At 43.2% G+C, this 6,149-nt stretch overlaps 1 long non-coding RNA gene across 1 annotated transcript in view; it reads right to left on the bottom strand.

Annotated features, from left to right (window-relative positions):
* Positions 1–1,868: 1,868 nt before the first annotated feature.
* The window catches only part of LOC118479018, a 5,259-nt gene continuing 978 nt past the window's right edge, over positions 1,869–6,149 (bottom strand). The window contains exon 2 of the long non-coding RNA XR_004859424.1: positions 1,869–3,790. This is a non-coding gene — a long non-coding RNA (uncharacterized LOC118479018). The remainder of the gene's footprint in view (positions 3,791–6,149) is intronic.

The raw sequence follows: 6,149 nt of genomic DNA, 5'->3' as shown, positions 1-6,149 counted from the left end.
AGAGAGAGAGAGAGAGCACATTCATCGTTTGATACGATGTTCCCAAAAGTCAGCGGGTATACACAACACTTGTTGAAGCAATCAGTTTTAGTTTTAGTAAGAGTTTTACGGCACTTGCAACACAATAAGGTCATATACGTGCCGAACATTAGAGGTGTTACAAGAGTGTAACAAACGCAAAAAAGGAGGGGAGATAAAAAAGAAGAGGCAAACCACACCAGAGCACCCGCCAACCACCCACTGAGGCAATGAGAGGCGTCTGTCTCCTGTACTGAACTGTCCTCGTGGTTTTATGCACCCCGCATAATTGAGCAAAATTTGATCATTTTTTGCATAATTTCTGATTATTTTCCTTTATCATTCTTTGTTAAAATTAACAGAATCGCATAATTTCACATTTTTGGGCTCAGTTTGCATAATTTCAGAATTTTTCTAGCATAAAGCGACAGGGACAGAATGAACAAAGATGAGACTGAGCAGATGAGTTGACTACGGAGCAGAGAGAGAAAGAGAGAGACGGAGCAGAGAGAGAGAGACGAAGCAGAGAGAGAGAGAGAGAGAGAGAGAGAGAGAGAGACGGAGCAGTAGCCGGTGACCTTGACACATTGCCCAGGGAGAAAGCAAGAGGGCAAGCAGAACAGACGGAAGATTGTTTAGTTTTAGAATGAGTTTTACGGCACTTGCAACACTTTCCCCTACTCGCCTTAACGAAACAAAGACCATACAGACGGAGAATCTGAAGCCAGGCGATAAATCTGGACAAAAAACCGTAGACGAGAGAGAAGATGGCGTGTTGCGTTCTCCTCCTCAAGGCACAGGAGCACGGTATTATGCATGAGGCAGACCCAGGCCCCACAACAGTCAGGGCTCATCATAGAGAGCAAATGGGAGGCAGCGTGGGGGAACCAGGCTCTCCTCAATTTTTGGACATGTAGAGTTACTGGTATCATCTTAAAGCTTGTTCACTGGTCTTTATTTGGATGAAAAAAATATCCATTTATGTTGAATACAAGTCGAGATATTTGCGAAAGAAGGAGGTGGGGAGCACCTGTTTTCAGAAGTAAAATTAGTGAGAAAATGGCCGTCAAAGATTAGTTATTTGCTTAGCTGAAGAGTCTGTGGTAACTGAAAATTTACATTTTTGTGCCTTTAATCAACGTTTTTCGGAAAAATCCACACAGAAATGTGTTCTTTAATGGGCATGAAAGATGTTGAGCCAAAAAAAAAAAAAATTGATAAAAATTCACAAACCTGCGGAAAAATGCAAGTGTCTTCACTTGGATTATTTTAACGAGAGCCTGGTTCCACTACGCTGCCTCACATATGTTTTTGTTTTAGTAGAGGTTTTACGGCGCTCACAACTGCATAAGGCCATAATATGAGCGTCAGAAGATTAGAGGTGTTACAAGAGAGTAACAAACATAAAAAAGAAGAAGGGGAGATAAGGACGATACATGTTTGATAGGAAAGAAGGAGCAAACCACACCAGAGCACCCGCCGACCGCCCACGAAGTAAATGTGAATTGTGCTGACAAAATGAATTACTTCTTGGATTCGAGCCCTATGGAAAAAGATATGCCACGCTTACAGGTGAAGTTTTTATAATTCATCAGTATGAAATAATAGAAGGCTTATTATAGTTAAAGAATATGGCATCAATAGAAAATCTACAAATTTGACCCTAGTGTCAATTTTGGGCCGATATCTCCGTTTGTGGATAGCGGGAAGTAACTAATTTTGTCAGCACGGCTCACAACAACGACACAGCTGTCCCGCTGGAACCAGGCACTTGGCAAATTAGCTACATCAGAGACTACCACATTGTCCCCTTGCTGGAGCAATTTTAGCTGTTCTTTTCTTGGGGGGGGGGGGGGGGGGAGGGGGTGTGGGGGGATCAAACGACAACACATATCTGTGTGGATTGTACTGGGAAACATTGATCCAAGCCACTAAAAGGACAATCAACCTTTTTTTACAGTAAGGTTTTACAGCGCTGGCAACTGTATCATGTTTGTTTGAGTAGAGGATTTACAGCACTGGCAACTGTATCATGTTTGTTTTAGTAGAGGTTTTACTGCACTCACAACTGCATTAGGTCACTTGAATGTCGAATCAAACTTTGGAACCCACAATCTTTGGTGGCCATTTTCTCACGTATTTTCCCTCCAACACCAGGCAACGCCCATCTCCTTCAAACACACAAATTATCCCTCAACCTTTATTCCAGACAGTTCCACTTTTCTTTCCATCAAAAGCAAGACATTAACCAGCTTTATGATTCCACCAAGAACTCCATACACCCAAAACGTGACCAGTGCCTGATTCCAACATGTCGCAACACAAACAGACAAACAGGACCCAAGCAGCCGTTGTTGAGTTCCTTCATCTCTCGGTAGCTGTCCCTCAACTCCAGAAATAGAACGCCAGCGGCTGCGACAAGTTCCCCACCCAACAAACGCCCGGTCAAAACATTCGAGTGGCCAGTACAGGACTCTGGTCGTAGGGTCGGGGAATGCCAATGCCCACAAAAAGATACGAGGGAAAATAAAAATAATCAATTGCATCAACAAGAATTGTGAAAAAATGAAATACTAAATGCAAACTGAAAGACTCTGAGAAGAAAAACTATGAAAATGACAGGAGTTTGGTAAATAAAGCTAAGAAAACAAGAAATCACAACACAATATATGCACAGATTTTGGCTGTACCAACAATAGCAGGTAGATTTGTATCCTCTCATTCTCAACAGACAGACAGACAGACAGACAGACAGACAGACAGACAGACAGACAGACAAGACAAACAGACAGACACAGAGCTGACTGCGCTGAGCTAATCGGTCACTTTTAAGGACAAGTGGGCTAACCCAGATTTCGGGGGTTTCCAGAAATCTTGACCTACACCAAAAAAGGCATTGCTCTTCCTATAGGAGAAGTTTGGAGTCACTGGTGTGTAGATTAAGGTTTTAGAGAAAATGTTCCTTGTCTTTTAAAGAAACTGAACAAGGGGCAAAAACTTTACCTTCGATTTTCTCAAAACAGTATTTTTTTCGGGATAGCCCCCTTGTGCTGAAAAGTGACCACGCGTGAAGTAAACAGCAACATTTGCAGAAAAACCCCGGCAAGCCCGGGCCGGCCATGACAACACTCTGCCAAACTCCCGCAACGACGCGATGACGACGGAAACCATCCCTATGCTGACGGAAAAACTACAGACAAATCTGGTCAACCTCAGCTCTATCCCTGCCAAATGTGAGGCAGTGTGGTGAAATCAGGCACCCATCAAAATAATGAAATCAAAGATATCTGCATTTTTTCGCCAGTTGGGAAAATTTTTCTAGTTTTCTATTTTTTTGGGGGGGTTCAACACCTTGTATGTCCATATAAAAACATCCGTATGTACGGACTTTATGGGAAAACCTTGATGAAAGGCACGAAAAATGAGAATGTGCAGTTTGCAAGGACTCTCGAGGTATGGAAGTCACCTAACTTTGGTATCCATTTTCTCGACAATTTACTTCTGAAACCAGGCGACCTCACCTCCTTCAATCCCAAATACCTTGACTTCTCTCCTTCAATCCCAAATACCTTGACTTCTCTCCTTCAATCCCAAATACCTTGACTTCTCTCCTTCAATCCCAAATACCTTGACTTCTCTCCTTTCATCACAAATACCTTGACTTCTCTCCTTCCATCACAAATACCTTGACTTCTCTCCTTCAATCCCAAATACCTTGACTTCTCTCCTTCCATCACAAATACCTTGACTTCTCTCCTTCCATCACAAATACCTTGACTTCTATTCAAGACAAATGGATTTTTTTTTCATCAAATGCAAAGGAAATGAACAGCCTTAAAGATGATACCAATAACTCCATATAGCCAAAAATTGACGAGTGCCTGATTCCAGCACGTGGTGACACAAATGATACTTCGTCTCCTCGTCAAAACACTCCAACAGAGCTTCTGAAAAAGCCTTCACATCCAACAAAGGGTAAATCCTGGAGTTGAAGCTTTTCCGTACAATTTTTTCGGGTCAATTTCTCAAATTACCGGGCCTCTTGCAATATTTCCCGGTACCTTCAAAGCATCTGCATACAGCACAGGTGAGACATGTGTCAAAACATCCCACACCCGTGTCAAAACAAGGGAACAGCTGCCGTACATATGGCCATTAAGTGAAACTCTTCTACCCTACAAGGTATGAACGAGCTCACAAGTCAGCTGTTGGGAGAACCGCCCCGCTCCGCCTTGGTCGACGCTTTCTCAACACAACCTGAAACTTACAGGCTAATAACGAAAAACTTGAATTTGACGGAACATTTCTGATCACTGCTACACACACACACACCCAGACATTATATATATCTGCACTACTCAGTGTAAGGCACCACCACACGTCATGTTTCAGAACGGTGTATGTCCGAGCCTTGCACGAAGAAGTCCGCCCCTCACTCACAAAACGTAATACTGGGAAGCATTGGCGGCTGAGAGATGAAGCTTGCCTCTCAGTTTGGGTTCGATGCAAAGACATAGTTCAAGTTTTCCAATCTCAGGACTGGAAGGCGGGCGGGTGGGACAACCAGCATCTGGTCATCAACGAGGGCAACGAAAAAAAAAAAAAAAAAGAAAAAGAAAAATGAAAAAAAAATCCCAAACTCCTCCGAGATCTCTCTCTCCCAGATCCCCTGTGACACGACAGGGATATTGAGACGACACAGAGCCGGGAACCTGGGACAAGACGTGACCAACTATTTGCTGCAACGCCCAAAACAAACCTGTGCAAGGATATCTCCGAGATAGCTGCACGCTATTTCATATCAGTGGGAAATAAACACCCACAGAAACTTGGTTCGCTGCATGCTAGGACGTACATAAACCCAAGTACGCACACATCTGCAAGATAGGACGTACATAAACCCAAGTATGTACACAACTGGATGCTAAGACGTACATAACCCAAAGCACACATCTATACACCCAATTACGGTAGTACACATCTGCAAACTAGGACGTACATAACCCCAAGTACGGCACACATCTGCACGCTAGGACGTATATAAACCCAAGCACACATCTATACACCCAAGTACACATCTGCAAGCAAGGACGTACATAACCCAAAGCACACATCTATACACCCAAGTACACATCTGCACGCTAGGACGTATATAAACCCAAGCACACATCTATACACCCAAGTACACACCAACCGTGTCATTCTACAAGTACCCCAGTGACTTCTGTCAAGTTGTGAGGAGTTTCGAGACAAAGAGAACCCCCCCCCCTACCAATCAGAACTACTACTTCGGCAATCGTTAGTTTTTCAACTAGGAAGGAAATTTACGAAACTGATGGAACCCTTCTTGTCAGATGCCCCCTTGAGGTCTTGGGTCAAACAACAAACAGTTTTCTTCTCTGGAACCCCCGGAAATTCAATTTGGGCGACTGTGGAATAGCAGTGTTTGACGGTAAGTTTTCGTCGTTGCATACAAACTGACTTCGTATACGTGAAGTCGCGGCATGACAATGGCGGATAATTTCATCTACAGCAACTGAGCCCATCACAAACATACAACAAAACAAAGGAAATACTTTAGTTATAACTTCACAGAACACAAAGCTCATGAGTCAAAAGTCTGAATTGTTCATTCAGCCTCACAGAAAGAAATAACACCCTTCATCACCACCGTGATACATTTATAGAATCTTTCTCTCACTCTTTCTGTCACTTCGTGTCTCAGAATAAAAGCACTCTTGTCTTGATTTCACTCTTTCTGTCTCTTCAGGTCTCCGAATAAAAGCACTCTCGTCTTGATTTCACTCTTTCTGTCGTTTCGTGTCTGAAAAAACCAGACAGTCTTCTTCTCCTGATTCTACTTCTCCCTTCACGTGGCAGAACAAAACACTCCTTTCACACAGCGAGGTCAGCTCCCTCTCTCCTGATGAGAATCTTTTTGTTATAATATATAATATATAGAGAGAGAGAGATAGATTTCATGAATGACTGGACATAGCATATTTCACTTTAGATTCCTGTAGTGACAGATTAGTCGGGTGAACAAGCTGACAAGAACAGACTTTTGTACACACACACAGCGTGGTGACCCAGACAACCCTCTGTCAGGTGGGAAAAGCGGCTGGGGGGGG

The sequence above is a fragment of the Aplysia californica genome, unplaced genomic scaffold (assembly GCF_000002075.1).
Source record: "Aplysia californica isolate F4 #8 unplaced genomic scaffold, AplCal3.0 scaffold01410, whole genome shotgun sequence".
NCBI lineage: Eukaryota > Metazoa > Mollusca > Gastropoda > Aplysiida > Aplysiidae > Aplysia > Aplysia californica.
Note: the sequence above shows the minus strand (reverse complement) of the source record. Positions and strands in the feature narration are given on the sequence as shown.